The 19,491-nt window shown below is 40.2% G+C and overlaps 1 long non-coding RNA gene across 1 annotated transcript; it reads right to left on the reverse strand.

The window, feature by feature from the left end:
- Positions 1 to 7,529: 7,529 nt before the first annotated feature.
- On the reverse strand, positions 7,530 to 8,530 carry LOC107161013. Its single transcript, XR_001505920.2, has 3 exons — positions 8,444 to 8,530; positions 8,205 to 8,265; positions 7,530 to 7,634 (listed from the first exon to the last, which is right to left on the reverse strand). It is a non-coding gene; the product is annotated as an uncharacterized LOC107161013 (long non-coding RNA).
- Between the last annotated feature and the right edge of the window lie 10,961 nt (positions 8,531 to 19,491).

Genomic DNA, 19,491 nt, shown 5'->3' on the forward strand with positions numbered 1-19,491 from the left:
AAAAATGAGAAATGATATCCCATCCAAGTATGATATACCAAAGTGTATATATATGCATTCTACTGTCATGGGGATGAAAGAGGGTCTGGGGATGTGGCTTAGTGGTTAAGAACACCTTGTAATATAATAAGTGAGAGAGAAAATAGGGAAGACAAATCAGAAGGTAGGATGGATCCACACAATTCCAATGAATTTCCCATAATCCCTGCCCTCATTACCAAGTACTTAGGGTGTGTGATATTGGTGCATCTGTGAAAATTTGAAAAAATATTTTTTCTTATGATCTGGAGACATAAAAATGGACTTGCAAATTTCTACCAGGCCTGGTAGAATGGGTTGGAAACAGTAGTCACATCCTATAGAATTCCAAAGTCATTACTTTAATCGAACCACTTCAGCTGAGTTCCCAACAAATGTGACTGCCATTGGGGTAAAGGTTCAGAGACCACATTGCTCCAGTTTTAGATGAGTGTGAGGTCAGCCTGGGCAACAGAGTCCACCACTGTCTCAAGAAAGAAAAAAGAGGGGGAGCCTTGGTGAGGGTGTTGCTAAATGGTAAAGCAGCCTTGGGTTCAATCCCCTGTGGAGACCAGTGACAGTGATTGGGAGACAAGTGTCTGAGATGGAGGTCTCTAATGACTTAATGGCAGTGGCATGCTTGGTGACTGGAAAAGTTTCTAATGCTTGCATAGTCTTTAATATGATCAATGAAAGATATACAATAAAAATTGCTGGTGTAATTCTTTTTTTAAAGAGAGAAATAATTTTTAATATTTGTTCATTTATATTTTTAGTTTTTGGTGGACACAACATCTTGTATTTTATTTATATGTGGTGCTGAGGATCAAACCTAGTGCCCCACACATGCCAGGTGAGCGCGCTACCACTTGAGCCACATCCCCAGCCCCCCCGGTATAATTCTTTAGACCTGCTGCTCCATCATAGAGCAGTGCTCCACCCGATTCCAGATGTTGTATCTTATGCGTGTGTGACTCTTTATTTCTTCCAATGTCCCATCAAAACTTGCCAGAACCTGCTAGTTTGGCCACAATTGTCGCAGCAATCCCCAGTAGCAAAAATAAATAAATAAACACCATCAATCTCTAATTAAATCACTTCATATGTTTTTTGATATGTTAAAACAAGTATATGGAAACTAAAAATTCCTATAAAATCTGATGTGCTCCTCAGAATATTTAATAGTCTAACATTTTCTAATTCATTAAATATGGAAAAATCAGAGTTCTATCTGGGCATCCTGAAATGTTTAAACACAGTCCCTGATAATCACAGAGGAAAAAATAAAATACCAACTACAGAAACACAGATATTCTCTATCTCAACATTTGCCTTGGGTAGATTACTGCTATTTTGATGATCTGGTCCTGTCTGTAAGTATCCATACCCAATACCAAATATAATGAAAATTACTAATCCTATCTAATCAACAACTGGTATATATTTTGGCCTCAGAATTGGCTAATATTTTCTGTTTTCTCTACTTCAATAGCATTCTAATGCAAATTGTCCTTATCACTAACAGGACCAAATAAATTTTCCGACTATTCATCAGCTTTTCACAAATGACCTGAGCAGAGACTCACAGCATTACGTTTTTGCAGGAGCACATCGTAAATTGCTGGCATTCTCCTCCAAGGTTGCTTGACAAACTCCTTAAAGACAAGAAAATCTGGCACCTTTTGGACTGCACTGGACCAGGTGGTAACGTGTTCTTCACTTATCAGTTTCACTTGAGCTCCCCAATGACATCATCTATAAATCAGAGACCTCCATATGGAATTCCTCCACCAAAAGGCTCTGAAAAGACAGGCACATTTAGCACCTTCAGAGACTCCTGCACAATAGAAGCTTTCACAAACTCATTATGATAAGGACATTATGGCCACTTGTGACGACTACGAATTACTGAGGGTTCCCAGAGCAGGAAGCTGCTCCTCATGGACCTTGCTATATTATTATTTTTTAAAACCATACACTTGATTTTTATTGAATTGGTGAATTTTACAGAGTTCCTGAATTAATAAACCATGCCTGAGAATACCAAGAAGAAAACAATATAATGGACAAGCCCATCCACCCATCATACAGTTTATTAAAACTTGGTTCCTAATGCATTTTTCTTGGGGGTACTGGGAATTTAACTCAGTGGCACTCAACCACTGAGCCACCTCCCAGCCTTCTTTTTTATTTATTTTTTGAGTTACTTCTTAGAGACAGGGTCTCACTGAGTTCTTTACTCCTTGTTATCCAGGGAGGCCACCTTACAAATCACAACCCTTGGGCTAAGGTTGTGGCTCAGTGGTTGACAATGTGCCTAGCTAGCATGTGTGAGGCACTGGGTTTGATTCTTAGGGAAAAAAAAATATATATATATATATATATATATAATTTTTAAGAAAAATGAAAACATGGGCTGGGGATGTGGCTCAAATGGCAGCATGCTCACCTGGCATGCATGGGGTGCTGGGTTCAATCCTCAGCACCACATAAAAATAAAATAAAGATGTTGTATCCACTGAAAACTAAAAAATAAATATTAAAAAATTCTTTCTCTCTTTAAAAAAGTGAAAAAAAAATCACAATCTTCCTGCCTCAGAATCTTTAGCCACTGGTATTTCAGGTGTATGCCACAGCACCTGGGGATTCTCAAGAACTTTGAGAATTTCAGAGTCTTACATAAAATTTTAACAATAGTGTAATCTAAGCCTGCTGCAAGACTTTAAAACGTCTAGTACACTGTACCATTAAATAAACCTCTCCATGTTTATCTCAGTTTATTCCACATAAGCATCACACTATAAAATTTTGTAAGAAAATGTATATATGAAGGAAAATATGTGATTCAAGGTCCAAGAGGTTACTTGTTATTATGTTTGGCCCCCTAATTATGTCTTTGGTATGACAAAGAATATTTTAATTCTCATTTAATCATTGTGCATTCTCACTATTTGCTCAGCTACAAACCCAAATCCATCAGAAGGTAGCCATCCACCTGCCAGCTCACATGACAACACTATTGTCCAAAAGGGCCAGGCAGGTCCTGTCAGGAGATTCTGTAGCCCTCCTAGAAGTCTGATTCCTACACTGATGTACTCACCAAGACTGAACTCCTACAAAGAATGCCCATACCCCAGGACAGCTGCATTCACTCCAGTCCCTCACACTGCCCAGGAGCAAGCCTGCAACTACTGCCTTTGGCAAATGGATTTATTACAAAGAAGTCCAGACTGCATCTGTTAGAGTCTATAAACAAGTCAAAATAACACCTGGCATTTTGCCAGGGGAATGTTAAAGTTCGTAAACAAGTCTGGATGGTGCCTGGCAAAATGTCAGAGGGAGTGGTTTGAGAAGTAACAAAACCGAGCCATTAAGTGTGGAGATTCCTGATTGGTTGACTGATGTATCTAGTTTATGCTAATTAGATAAGCTGTGTGGAATGTATAAATACTGCTCCTGTCCTGCAATAAACGGCTCCTACTCCTGCTGTATCAACGTACACAAGTTATTCGTCACCCCCTGGTTATTTTGCCCAGCCAGCCGGGCTGCGGCATGCATCAAGTGCTCACACAACTCTATGCAATATTTCTACTAAATCAAAAACTGTAAAACTAGGAAATTGCCACACTGACTCATTAGCTGCAAAGAAAGTTTTTGGAAATCCTGGGAAGTGTTCAAAACTATCTTTTTTTTTTTTTAATATTTATTTTTTAGTATTTGGCGGACACAACATCTTTGTTTGTATGTGGTGCTGAGGATCGAACCCGGGCCGCACGCATGCCAGGTGAGCGCGCTACCGCTTGAGCCACATCCCCAGCCCCAAAACTATCTTTTAAAGATGAAGTTTTACTGGATGGCTTAGGCTGTATTTATCAAAAACAGAAGTGCCACAGCACATTCTTTTGGCCTTCCTTTCCAAATGAGCACTGAGACACAGCAAAAGGCTGGAACAGAGATAGCAGTGACAATCAACCCATCTTTGGCATGTTGGCAAACTTCAATATTTGGACACAAGTATGTAAGGAACTCTTACCAATGATCACCCAAGATCCATGACACCTGAATAGGTTGTAGGTGAGGTTTTGCTCAGGATGCTTTGAATCCTTAGGACAAGTAACTGAATCCTTTAGCATGAGCAGAAACAGCCCTCTCCACAGCAAGTACTGCACAATATCACCTGGTTGGAGGCTGTAGCTTCATTAGTGATGTAGGACACATGAGGCTAGACACCCAAAGAATGTTCCAGGAGCACATTGATTAGCTGCAGGGTTCTGAGGGGTATCACTTAAAATTTTTTGGATCACTGCTTGGAATTTCATTGATCTTTATTTACATCCAGCGGGACAGGGGTGGAGGTTTATATTTTTTGTAGTGGTATACATAAAGGTGTTTTTTTGTTGTTTTGATTAGTTCACAGAAAGTGCTTTGTGTACGAATTGTAAGATTGGTCAGAGGTCTTGCAAGCTTTGCCACAAAAGCAGAAGTCTGTGTTATAACCCACATTGAGATCTTTGCAAAATCTTTTCCTGACATTCTGTTGAAAGAAAATTATGGTGAAGGTCTCTTGAGAAGCTTATATAAGATTATTTGGTGGAGAAGTGAGTGCCGCTATATTAGGACATCAGACTGGGATGCTCCTTACCAAGCCTTTGGTCATGCAGTGTGTATTAAGAAAATCATCACACAATTTTCCCAGGGCTACTGAGGTACTCTAAACACAGAGAGAAATCAAGCCTGGGTTTTCTGGCATATTCCACCTAAGTATTATTCATGGGGAGAAAACCTAAGTTGGATGTAGTTTTTAAAAAAAAAAAAATCGCTAGTATAAAAGACCTTTAAGAAGGAAGAGATCAGCTGCAATTGTGGAGGAAACACCAGCAGAGCTACATCTGCTGATGTGGTTATCAGTGGGGTCCACACTCACAGCAGCAGCAAACTCACCTTCTGAGCTACGGAGCGTTCAGTGCTAGAATCCCTGCCTAGCATGCACAAGGCAGGATTTGGTCCTCAGAACTGGGAAAAGAAAAGAGAAAGGAACTCAAGTATAGGGCAAAATATATTTTGAGAAAGTGCCTCTCCAAACAATATACACAAATGACATTATTTTATAATGCTTTTTAATGTGCCTACATACAGCACAATACATGAGCCTTAGAACAAGCACAAGTGACAAGAGTGGTGGTCCCAGAGTCATCAACAGATCAATAAGCAATCAAGGAAAAGGAAGAGGCCAGCTGCAGGGTACACAGACACATCCCTATGGTCCCAGCTGCCAGCCTCACCCCATCTCAAAAAATAACAATTAAAAGGACTGTGGAGAAACTCAGTGGTAGAGCACCCCTGGGTGAAATCTGAACAAAGAAAGAGAGGAAAGAAGTTCAGAAGAGCCATTTCACCAATCTGTACCAAAGACTAGAGTGGAGAGGCCTAAACTAACATACACAATATGTAATGAAACATTAGACTCAGAAGACTTAAAATACAGGAAAATGGAATCTAACAATAAGAGAGATTTAACCCAGAAAAACATGTTGCTTTCAAATCTTCATGCTGATGCAATGCTCCTTTCCAACCCAGGGTGCAGTTTTGTTACCTCTGAATAGATTAAAAAAAAAAAAAGAAAGAAAGAAAGAAATGAAGGCACACACCATTTTCACGCACCTACAGTGGTTATCTCAAAATAAATAAATAAAATGAAATAAAAAAAATTTTCCTCAAGTCTGAACAAGTTCAAATGGATCTGAAACAAGCAAAGGTCTCACCACATTTCTACATACAGGGCTTTTCTCCAGTGTGATTTCTTAAATGCTGTTCAAAGGGACCTGGAAAGTTTAAAGTGTTACTGCAATTTTTAAAGATAGAAAAAGGATTTTCACAGATGTGAATTCTTTTATGCCTTTGGAGAAAACTCTGAAAGCTGAATACTGCCCCACGTGGCTTATCCTCAGCATTTTCTACAGTATGAGTCCTTTCATACAACTGAACAAAACTAGAATGACTGAACCCTTTATATTTCTTACTTGCATAGGATTTATTCTTTTTATTCCAAAACAATATTCCCAGTCCTTAGGAAAAAAAATGAGAAAACTAGAAGATTTCCCACATTTCTCACATTCACAGGGCTTCTCTGCATGACTGTTTTCATATATAAGAAAGGAAATGAAGCTGACAGAATGTAGCAAATCCCCCACATTCAGAGGGTTTGTTTTTCAATATGAGTGAAATGACTTTGAAGGCAACAGGGAAAATGGAATGATTTGTGATATTTTTCACATTTAAAGAGTTATTCAGTTGGATGTGGTGGTGTATGCCTTTAATTCCTGAGACTCGAGAGGCTGATTCTGAAGAATCAATGTTGGAGGCTAGCCTCAACACCTTAGGAAGACCCTAAGAAACTGAGCAAGTCCCTGTCTCAAAATAAAAAGCAAAAAGGAACTGGAATGTAGCTCAGTGGTAGAGCACCACCAGACTAAATCCCCAGTGGATCGATTGATTGATCGATCTCTCTCTCACACACACACACATACACACACACACAAACACACACACACACACACACATTTTCAGCAGTGTGAGCCTCCCTTGTTTTTGAGGATGACATGAAATATTGATTTACCATATTTCACATTCAAAGGATTTTTCTCCAGTAAACTTCCTACATGTATATGAGTGAAACAGTAATAACAGAAGAGTTTACCAGTTGTTTTCATGCATACAATTTCTATGCAGTATGTGTTCTTTCACATGTGTGAAGCAGACAAGATGTGGCAAAGGCTTCTCCACGTTGTTGACATTCATTGGGCTTCTCTCCAGTATACATTCTTCCATGTCTGTTAAGGTCACTGGATCTAGCAAAGGCTTTGCCACACTGTTTACATTCTTAGGGCTTCTCTCCAGTATGAGTTTGTTCATGTGTGTGAAGGTTAGAGGACTGAGTGAAGGCTTTGCCACACTGCTTACACTTATAGGGCTTCTCTCCAGTATGAGTGTGTTTATGTATCCGAAGGTAAAAGGCAGTAGTGTAGGCTTTTCCACATTGTTTGCATTCATAGGGCTTCTCTCCAGTATGTGTTTTCTGATGTATTCTAAGTAATCTGGGATAAGCAAAGTCTTTCCCACATACCTTATATTTGAAATGCGCATTCCCTGTGTGTGTGATCCTCTGCTTTTGAAGACTTGTGTGTGAAATAAAGGTTTGACCATCTTGTTTACATTCATAGAGTTTCTCTCCAGAATGAGTTCTTTCATGTCTTCTAAATAAAGAGGAGAAATGAAAGGCTTTCCCACATACCTCACATTGAAAAGGTTTACCTCCACTGTGTGTTATCATGTGTCTTTGAACACCTGGGAGAGAAGAAGAGGCTTCACCACATTGTTGACATTCATAGGGTTGCCACCTAGTATAAGTTTCTTCATGTCTTTGAATGTCATTGGAACAACTGATAACTTTCCCACATACTGTACTATCATATGGTCTATCTCCAGTTTGTAACAACATTTGTGTGTGAATGCTTTTGAGAGAAACCAGAGATTTCCTATATTGTTTAAATTCACATGGCTTTTCTTCAAATTCCTCATGCTTACAGTATTTGTGTCCAGAGTGAGATGTGATGTGCCTATGAAGGAATGAAGGACATATGAAATATTTTGCACACATAATGAAGTCACATGGATTTACTCTATTAAAATTTTTCTTTGTTTGATTAAGAATTGGAATTGATTTGAAGGTTTCCCCACACTATTCTGTGGGGAAAGTTTGAAGTTTACCATAGGACTTCTTTGAAGAAGATGTGACCAGCACATAATTGATACCTAACTCATTCACAATTTTCTATTTATTTATAGATCTTTACATTTCTACCAACATCAGGTAAAGGATAGATTTTCTGACTTGTTAAAGTTGCCTGAAAATAAAGAGATTGAAAGGAAACAATCCTTTGCAACACAGTTTCTCTATGGCTATTATTCACATAGTGATATTCACATACGCAATTTCATAGTACTTTTTGCATGTCAAATACTTTGAAAAGACTGAAAGCTGTTACAGATAAGTATATATTTCTGGTAAAAAATATCATAAGAATAAATACATTTCAAATTATGCATACTTCTTCGGTTGGTTTGCTTTAAAAATTATATGACAGTTCTCAGATTCCCTCACAAATTCCTCTTGTGAGTACAGTTACCTTAGGTTGCTTCCAGAGTTTTCAATCTGATCTTCAGTGGTCTTGTCTTCCCACTTGTTTCCTAAAATGAGAACATAACAATCTTTATGAATATTTAGGAGCTAGAAATGCTTTGCAAAATTGTAGGTGCCATTTATGCTTCAATAATTCACCAACTGATTTCCTTTTCACCTTCTACATAAATGACCAAAATAAACATGAGTTCTCTATTTGATTAATTTTAAAACCATCATTATTACCTATAGAAGCCAGGTTTCTGAGGACTTCCAGCATCACATCTCTGTAAAGGTTCTTCTGGGAAGCATCCAGAAAAGCACACTCCTCAAAGGTCACTGAGATATAAAATATCCCACAAATGTATAGTGGAGGCCAGAAAATATTGACAGCATGAGAAATCTGCACTCAACATGCATGATGTTCACATGATTCCCTGGCCTCCTGATTAATTCCATGATTTGGTCCATAAAATCTTTACTGCACTCAATTTCTTACACCCATTCCAACACTAGAAATTGGCTACTCAGAAGGCAAACATCATAGTGATTTATACCCTTCCTTTGGTGAGTTCACAGGAAGTAAGACAGGCTCCCAGATCGCTCCTAACTTCTTTAATTGTTGCACCTCTATTACATGTCCTAGAAACGTCCTGTGTGGTACAGAGCTAATATAAGCACTTCTGATAGTACTTATCTTTAGAAAAGAAAGGTGATGAGTAGAAAAATGCAGGAATCATGAAACTAAGCATTTGAGAGAGATTCTGCCAACTACAGTGGCTCCCTGTACCTACAAGGTTAATATAGGCAACATGGTATTTACTGATGTCTTGTTTCCTCTGAAAGTCTATTGTTCCATACTTAAAGAAATGCCTAGAACCAGCCCCCACTCCCACCCTCTGGGCATGGTGTCACTAAGGAGATTCCTTCATAGACAACATTTAGACAACATTTCACACAGGTGGTCACAATGTGTTAACTGGAGATTGAGCTCATTCTGTGTGATTACATTAAGAACAACTATAAGTTTGCAGGTGCTTTACTCCAGAACAAATTTAGTGAACTAGCTTACTATTAAATGACCAAAACAAACATGAGTTCTCTATTTGATTAATTTATTTATTAATAAACACAACAATTTGATAATTTCTTGTGGTTACTGTCAAAGCAGAATGGGGTAAGTGGAAAGAAGGCATGTGTCTTAGAAATAACTCAATGACCCAAAAATGTCACCATGGGCTGGAGATGTGGCTCAAGCGGTAGCGCGCTCGCCTGACATGCGTGCGGCCCAGGTTCGATCCTCAGCACCATATACAAACAAAGATGTTGTGTCCGCCGAATACTAAAAAATAAATATTCTCTTCTCTCTCTCTAAAAAAAAACCCAAAAATGTCACCTTGTCCAAACAACAGCCTTACAAAGTTTTATAACTCTCAAAACAATCTTCTTAATAAACAGCAGGCACTATTTTTCTAAGTCTCACAGCAACAATGAATGTCCAATGATTGTCAAACTCTTCTTAACAGCAGCCGGTTCACTACCATAATGTACAGTTATGAGACACATACCAATGTTCTGCTCAAGGACATTTTGATCAAGATTGGGGCACATATGCAATGGTTGTCTGTTATGAAATAGATTCATCGTGCCTGTAGCAATGGTGGTGCAAACAAACCTAAGGCAGAAGCTCTTCCAGAGTGTGGTAAAGCAACAAGTTTGTAGCCCAGAATTCTGAACTATCCCACACAGTCTGGGTGTGAAAGAGGCCACCATTCACATCTGTAAGCATGCTATGATGTCTGCACACTGATGGAACAGACAAAAAGAAAATGTCCCTGCCACTTACACAGAAGCATACTCAAAGACTGAAAACATACAGAACCACCCCAAACAATGAAGAATCCACAATTACACTCAGAGACATCAGCCCAACTCTGTCAGCACAATGATGCAGACAGAAGGGCTTCATGGACCTTCAACCAAACGGGAAGCACACTGAGGTCTCAGGGTCACAGCAACACTCTATAGGACATAAACCATACCTCTACAAGTGCACAACCAGTGAAATTCCATGTATACTCAAAGAACATGAGAGCTAAAGCAGAAATCAGATCAGAAGAAGCTGAAAAGCCTCCAGGGAAGGGGACATGAAACACAGCTCTCTGAACAGACACAGGACAAAGAGGTGACTCAAGAGAAAAGGTGACCATTTTGAAAGAAAAAAATGTAAAAGTCCATTATAGGAAATTCATAGAGAACACCAGAGGTGGTGCTGTATTGATATCTAAGTCATCCAACACACATTTCAGAAAAGAAGAGCTAAAAGCAATCAATGAAACTGCTGCTTCAAAAAACCAGAGAAAGAAGAGCAAGGTAAACTTAAATTAACCACAGGTAGGTAACAGAGAAGGTGTTGGTGAAACCACAATCAGGAAATCCGCAGTCTGCAAAATCAAGTTCTTCATGAACATAAGCATCACTGATTAACTGACAAAAGGCTAAGAATACAGAGGACAGGGACTGGGGTTGTTGCTCAGTGGAAGAGTGCTTGCCTAGTGCTTGGAAGAAACTGGGTTCAATCCTTACTCCCACATAAAAAGAAATAAATAAAAGTGTAAAATATACAATAATATTAAAGAAAAAAGCAACGAGGACTGAAAACCTACTAACAGATTTAAAAGTGTCATTGTCAACAATGCATTGGGACTTCAAGATTATCATAAACGTGCTTGACACAAATTAGACAACTTGCAGAAACTGGACCATTTCTTTGAGAGAGACAATCTCCTACAACTTACATACCAGGGGAAATACACAAAATGGATGAGCCCATGGCTGCTGAAAAAAACAGACTCAGTAACTAATTACTTCCCAAAAAGGCAAGGCAAGGCTCTTTCACCAATTTTCTACTTTTTTTCCAGAACATAAAAGCTGAGTTAACACCTCCTAGGTCTTTCTGAGGCATAAGTTACCATATTATCCAAATTAAATAGATAAAGAAAAGTATTAAAAAGAAGACTATGAATGATGCTCATAATCATAAATGTAAAATTTAATCATAAATGCAAAAAACTGTACAATTAAGTCATCACACTCCAGGTGTCTATGCAAATGATGTGAAAATTATGGGCACAGGAACCTTCACTGCAGTAACTACAGCAGCCATATCCAGAACTGCCCAAAGATAGATGCAAGGAAGATGCACCTTTCAATACTGAATGCACAAGCTGAAGTTTAACCACACCAAAGAGCATCACCCAGAAAATGAGCTCTGCAGCCTGGAAAGATACAGCACCCTTAAAGGCAGACTGTTAAGTGAGAGAAGCCAGTTTGAAATGGCCAAGTGCAGTAAGATTCCAAGTCAAGAACATTCTGGAAAAGACAACATTATAGATGCACTAGCAGAAATGATGGGTGCCAGGGACTTAGGGAGCAGAGAGTGAGGAAGGAATGAGGAGGAGTGATGAACAGGTGGAACACAGGATTCCCAAAGCAGTGAAACTCTTCTGTATGACATTATCTTGTATGCTACGTGACACACACAATCACATCACACAGATGAGGAACCCTAAGGTAAAGGATGAACTTTGGGTTATCATAACATGTTGTTTCATCCATTCTCTTTATCAAATGTTCAACACTGGTTTAGTAACTAACAAACACCCTACACCAATGCAATATGTTGAAAACAGTGGAGACTATCAGCTGGAGAGAAGGGGTATTTGATACTATGTGTAATGGCACATTTAATTGTCACCCTGATTGGATTACAACATGCCAATGATTAATGAGCTTCTGGGTGTGTCCATGAGGGTGTGTCTACAAATGATTGGCATATGGGATAGTGAGCCAAACGGGAGAACCTCCTTAAGCTAGGCAGCACCATCCAATAGGACGGTGTCTTGGGTGGAACAAAATTCTTCACTCTCCCAAAGTGGACTCTGCCAGTGATTCTCTAGTGACTTTCCAGAATCTTTGGTCTGGACTAAGGCAGCACCATTGATCCCCCTTGTTCTGAGGCTTCAGCCTCTGGGACTCTGCAGCTACTACTTCTCAAGCTCTCCAGCCTGCAGATGGCCACTGTGGACATACACCTTCGGGTCAACTAGGCCAATCTAATGAATCCCCTTTATAATCATACTTCCTCTTGATACTTTTCCTCTAGAGAACACTGACTAATAAACTATGTAAGCCTAAAATTGCTCATAAAAACAAAGTTTATCTAATAAAGAAGTAAATAAACTACCAAGCCATGCAGTTTTAAAAATGTATACATAAGAAACAATATTATATGCTAAATACCTTTTTAATAATAATGCAAAAAATAAAGCAAAGAGGAAGAGTCATAGTTACAAATTTCAAAAGTATGAACAAAAGCAAGAAAACTGATTTTCAGTACTATTTTCATCTGGAAAGAAATTGGATATTAAGTCTTCAAAACTCATTCCAACTGCTGGTGTAGTGGTGTGCACCTGTAATTTCAGCCACTAGGGAGGTCAAGGCAGGGAAATGGCAAAAGTTGGAGGCCTGTCTCAGCAACATAGCAAGACATTCAGAAATTTAGTGAGACTGATCTTCATCAAAAATAAAAAGGGGGTCTGGGACTGTAGCTGAATGGCAGACCACTTGCTAACATGTGTGAGGCACTGGGTATCATCCTCAGCACCACAGAAAAATAAATAAAATAAAGGTATTCTATCCATCTACAACTATACAAAATATTAAAAAAAAAAAAAGAAAAAGAAAAAATAAATAAATAAGAAGAAGGGCTGAGGATGTGCTCAGTGGTCGAGTGCCTGTAGGTTTATCCCCCAGTAAAACACCTGCCCACCTCCAGAATGTTGCTCACAAATTGAAATTTATTTCTTGAAGATAACTAAGCATGAGCATATCCATGGCATCAATTCCCAGCACTCAATAAGTAAGCAAATAAATAAACAACAGTCTAAAATACTAATTCTCTTGAGCTGGAGAGTAGCTTGGTAAAATACATGTAATGAGAGATAAAAATGATTATAATACAAAAGGTACACAATTAGAGGCATAAAAACACAACAAAATCAATGAAAAGACACCACACTTTCTCACAAAGAAGACTGAATGTTCCCATGATCTAAATTCTCTGAAAAAAGACTGAACTTTTCAATAAATTCTGTGAAATTTAGGGCATGGTTTACTGAATTTTGGAGGTAAACTTCAGAAAAACTATATCTAAAAATGGAAATAGTAGGGTTGGGATTCTGGCTCAGCAGTAGGGTGCTTGCCTAGCACATGAGAGGCCCTAGGTTTGATCCTCAGCACCACATAAAAATAAATAAATAGGTATTGTGTCCAACTACAGCAACAACAAAAAATACTTTTCAAAAAATTGGAAATAGTAAACTGTATCTAAGACCAGCCAAAATGTTGTACAGGACAGAGAGAATAGAAAGAGCATTTATGTTACTCTCAAGTTTCATAAGCTAAAAGGCTAGCTCCCGAAGGTGTGGCCCTACAAGGAGGCAGTTGGGAGGGAACAGGAATTAGGTGACATAGTGAGGGGATCAGCACCCTTATTTAGACACATGGATCTCTCCTTTGCAGAAAACAGGTGTCGTTTTACTCTTTCACTGATATTCAGTGATTAAATGATTACAGTTGGGTATTCAAGGTATTGCCAAAATTGTCAATACCTTTACAATGAAGACGGGTGTGATGGTGCACACCTGTAACCCCAGCGGTTCAGGAATCTGAGGCCCTAGGTGATATAGCAAGACTCTTGTCTCAAAACAAATAATCTAAAAGGGGCTGGTGGTTAAGCACCTCTGGGTTCCATTCCTGATAACAAAAAACCACACAGTTAACATGAACCTGCCAAGTTCAGACAACAACAGTGAAAAACTGTCATCCTTTGTCAAATTCATCACCTTGTGAAGGACAGTACTAGTTTTCATGAAATCACATTCATAAATTTATCCACCACTATTTTTGTAGAATTGGACTCAAATTCTGCAGCAATAATGCAAGACAGAGTTTCTCTGTATCTTACGTGGTATTTTGGAATCTAGGGTTGGATTTCAATTTGAAACCACTGAAAAGACAAATCTGAATCTTACAAACTTTCTATACATACTCAGGGGTAGCAAAAGGTAAATTAGGTAATTAGGTGTTTTCTTTTTCTTTTTTTCTTTTTTCTTTTTTGTTTGATGCCCCCGAGATTAAACTCAGAGGTATTTTACTACTGAGCCACATCCCCAGTCATTTTTATATTTTATTTTGAGACGCAGTTGCACCAGGTTGCATAAGGCCTTGCTAAGTTGCTAAGGCTGTCCTCAAATTTGCAACACTCCTGTCTCAGCCTCTGGAGCAGGAAGGATCACAGGTGTGCACCACTGTATCTGGCTGTAAGTTGGGATTTTTAACAACAAAAACAAAAAAAGATGGATTTTAATCCACCTCTCTCTTGCCTCTTTAATAATAGTCCATCCCATTTGGCTCTGAATAAATAAACCTGAGCCTCAGATAAGTGAGCACATCATTTCAAGTGACACACAGAAAGCTTTGGTGTTGAGGGAGCACAGATGTGTCAGGCTCAAGGGGCAGGGAAGGTCCCTGACAGCTGGGATATGCTACCTCCTGGTCTTGCTCATGGAAAGCTTCCAGGATCACCCTCCCAGGGACCTGGACCACGACTCCAGTCTATGAGGCTTTTCAGGTTTGCACAGCTCTGCACTGGGGTGGGTGGTCCTTATGCTCTGGGAGAGGTTTTGCTCCTTCACACTGTGAGAGACTAAAAGGGCAGGAGTCACTGCTGACCAGGCCCCTCAGCACCAGTATCCATAGGCTGACTGTCCACCTGTCTCCAAGGAATGGGAACAGAGCTTGGGAAAAAACAAGGTCCCAAGGAAGTAGCTGTTTAGATGAGGCCTTTTCCAGGAGATTCCTCAGCCCAGGGGCCCCAGCAGCTTCCCTGAGAGGCTGCACCCCACACCTCAGGCTATCCTCTGGGAGGAGCTGACCCAGGGCCCAAAATTCTGTTCACCCTGCAAGGCACAGGGCAGCTGTGGGCACTTTGTGGCAGCTCCAGGAGAGAATAGTGGCTGAGGACATGGGACTCTGTGAGGTGTCCAAAGGGAACCTCTGCCCAAGAAATCTGACATTGTGTCTACGCCTAAGGAAGATAAAAGAAAAAGCACAAGATTTTTACAGCTGTGAACTCAACTTTTCTATACAGTTGCATCTACATCAAAGAACCTTCAGAGTACTTGACTTTGGCTAACTAGACCACCATGAGGGTGGAAAGGCAGGGTTCTATATGGAGAGCAAACATTATCTTGGGCTATCTTAAGCCCTTTAATAGCTTAATTTCTTATCTTAATTTCTGTATCAGATCACAATCTCAAAACTTCTCAGAATATATCACTAACCTTACCAGACGTCTCCAAAATCTACCAAAGCTCAGAATACAATAACAGACATACAGAAGAAATTTTCTTTATTTTTTTTCTGTACCCCACCAATCTGATGTTCCTACCAATGCAATTGGTTAATGCAGTGATACACAGTTTCTTTTATAAAAGTTCACGGAGGCCAGGCACTGTGGCACACAACCGTAATCCCAGCAGCTTGAGAGCCTATGATATGAGGATTGCTAAACTCAAAGCCAGACTCAGCAACTTAGTGAGACCATCAGGAACTTAGTGACATCATGTCTGAAAATACAATATAAAAAGGGCTGGGAATGTGGCTCAGTGTTTAAGTTCCCCTGGGTTCAATCCCTGGTATATTAAAAAGGAAAAAAATAAAAGAAGAAAGGAAGGAAGGAAGGAAGGAAGGAAGAGAAAAGAAAAGAAAACAAAGAAGAAAGAAAGAAAGAAAGAGATGTAACCTCTTCCAGGGAGGGACACACACATCATTCAGGGTAACTTGAATCCATGTTCCTTAGTATGATAATTAATATTTGGGTTAAAATGAACTATTTTCTGTAGCTGGGGTTGTCGATGCCTTTAATCCCAACAGATTGGGAAGCTGAGGCAGGAGAATCACAACTTTCAGGCCAGGCTGGGCATCATAGCCAGATCCTTTCTGAAAATCATACTGAAGAGAGCTGAGGATGAAGGACAGTAAAAGAATCAGACATTATTGTAGTGGCATCCCCTTTTTTCCACAGAAAATTTTAACTGGGTTTCTCCAGAAATCTTCACCATGGCTAATTTTAGGACTGTCAACAAAAGAGTGTCCACAAAAAAGTTCAGTGTAGATAAACTTCCTATTTTTGTGTTGCCCTATTTTACTGGGCTGCTAGTCTGGAAGAAATCAGCACTCCAGGTGCTGGACTCCCCCTTACTAGTTTTTTACACACTTGTATCCAGTATAGTAGTTTGTAGAAATGTGCAAACAAGGCCTTTGGCCTTGAGCTGGGCTTCACAGAGAAGTCACCAACTGGGCTCCCTGGTAACAGCTGGTGAGGGAAGAAAGAAAGGTGAGAAGAAGCTCTCCCCTTCTCACGTGCTGTCATTGAAGGGTTAATTTGGCCAGAACAGAGAAAGAAAAACCTGCTTTTATATGTGTGATGTGACAACTTGACTATGGTGACTCCACTTTGTGAACTCAGCCATGACACTCAAAAAGCTCATGACTGGGACAGTTTGTATTCTTTTGTTCATGAAAATTCCCCAAGAACACAGAATGATCTATGTGGCCAACTGGAGACTACCTGACCACAACTTTCAGGCTTGCTTAGGTTGCCTGAACCCCCAAACTTCCCTTTTCTGGTTTTTGTGCTTAAATATGGAGCCAACTGAAGGCAGAGGCACCACTCTGACCACCTCATTCTTTTGAGAGCAGACTGTCTGCCACTGGCCAGCAATAAAGGCTTAACTGGAATGAGACTGTGTGGTCTGAGAGTTATTTGAGGGTCTTGGTATTAAAATGTGAACTTCTGAGCCCCTCCCCTTACATTCTGGGTATAAAATTCTGAAACCACCTGAACTCGGGGTTCAGGGGATGGATGGATTGGATACAGCAAAAACAGTGCCCTCTGAGACTGGCTGCAGCCAGATAAAACTGTTTCCAGCTATCTTCAGTGCCTTGCCTCCTTTATCCCTACATCATTATTACCCTGTGTGCTTACCTAACTACAGGACTGGTGTGACTCTACATCAGGGACTATCAGAAAAGGGAGCAGTTATACTCTATTGATGTAGCCCAGAATCCTATATCCCTGGGATCTATAAACAACCTCCTTATTTCCTTTAAAGCAGTTATTTTGACCAAACACAAGGAAGTGTTAAGTGATCATTCTTTCCCCTTAAGGATAATATTCACAAATAGAAAACAAATGCTTTCAAAAGTGTTGAAAACTATTTAGTAATTCTCCTCACATCCTGGCCTCTGTTGCTTTGAGGAGGCTCCTGATCTGTGAAAGGAAGCAATTGGAATTTGGCTCTGATGCTCAGGGTTCCATCCCCAGCAGAAAGGGTGAGGGAGGAAGGAGAGCAATCCTCTAGGGCAGCAATGTTTTGTGGAAATAAGATGGGTGTTTTGTGCTTAGTGTAGATGTTCTACTTCGACTGTTAGGAAGTCTTCTGCAGAGATGTGACTCTGGTGATCCCACAGGTCTGGTCAGGTGTTCACCCAAAACCAAACAGAAAATGTTATGATGCAAAGCAGGAAAGAAACTTTGACCAGTGCAGCTACACCAGGAAGACAAGGAAACCCTGTCCTTACCCTGTCTTCAGATGCTGACAAGGACTTTGAGATTTTGTAGAATGGGTAATCTTAGGCATGTATGGATAGGGGAAATTGTATCTAGGATTTAGTATTATCTGTAGGATTTAAGCTTCAGGCATCTGTGGTCTTATAACTTGTCTGTGAGCTCACACTCACTTGCCCCCTTGCACATGTCTCTCTATTGCAAAGACTGACCTCACTTTGTCAGGAGGAAGTCCCCCTCCAGTGTATTCTTTCCATGTCAAGGTTTTCGAGAAACGCCACAAGCCCTAGGAAGCAACATAACCGCAGAAGCTGACCCAGCACTCCCAGCATCCTGGGTTTCAACTGATAGTCCTACTCAGTCCCTGCTCAGCTGGGCCCATTAACCTTGCATATAAACCATAAAAAATTGCCACTTGGGGTCAATACTGCCTGTCATGTCTATCCCCCTCTTGGAAATTAAGTACAATTTTATTCTCTACTCTTAAGTTGGGCTTTGTGAAGTCTTTCACATCCTGCTCACTGGCCCAAGTTTATTCTACCTAACAATATTGCCCAAGGCCAAGGGGGGCTATTGTGTAAAAAGTCATATTTCTACAGGTGTGGAAAAGTGGACACATAGCTGCCCAGGGCTGAGAACTGAATTCCAGGTGCTTTATTGTCCCCCATGGTAGAGATTAAATTGAGGGCAGGGGCACTTTGCCACTGAGCATCCCTTTTATTGTGGTTCAAAGAAGGTGGGTGTGAGCATAACTGTAATGGGCCTGAGAGAATAACTCCAGAAGGTGACTCCAATCTACTATCAATCAAATTAAGAAATTGACAAATCAGAGGGTTAGACCAAGCATAATTGATCATGCCTGTAATCCCAGAGGCTCAGGAGGCCGAGACAGGAGGATTGCTAGTTTGAATCTAGCATCAGCAAAAATAAGGTGCTAAGCAACTCAATGAGAGCCTGACTCTAAATAAAATACGAAACATGGCTGGGTATGAGAATATAGTATTTGCCTTAAATGTAGAATTGAGATGTAAGAAAGGCAACCTGAGGGCAAGGAGAGCAAAATGGAGAGTCACGTGTACAGCCTCAGACTGTGGATGTGGCAGATCCCGAGTCCATGCACATGAACCACCCTGGACCCACAGGAGGTAGGGGAGGGGTCACCCTGACCAAGAGAGAAAGAAACAGTGTTGATTTAGGTGAAGTCAAAAGTGTCTATGTCCAAGATGCACTCAATCCAAGAAGACTTTCCTGGCACAAAAAGACAAAGGGAGTTGGGGACAACTAATGGTGTATTGCTTTATATACAAATATGTGGCAGGGGGGGTTGATACCAGGGATTTGACTGAGCGCTGCCTAACCACTGAGCCAAACTTCCAGCTCTTCTTTACTTTTACACAGGGTCTGGCTAAGTGGCTTAGGGCCTCACTAAGTTTCAGAGGCTGGCTTCAAACTTGCAACTTTCCTGCATTAACCTCCCAAACCACTGGGATTTTAGGCATGTGCCACTCTGCCCCGCAGCATGCTTCTTTAAACAGCCCAGTGGGACACAGTGAAACCCAGGTGAAGATCTGGAAGTTGGTGCACCCCATAGTACTTTGCC

This window comes from Marmota marmota, unplaced genomic scaffold (assembly GCF_001458135.2).
Source record: "Marmota marmota marmota unplaced genomic scaffold, marMar, whole genome shotgun sequence".
Lineage (NCBI taxonomy): Eukaryota > Metazoa > Chordata > Mammalia > Rodentia > Sciuridae > Marmota > Marmota marmota.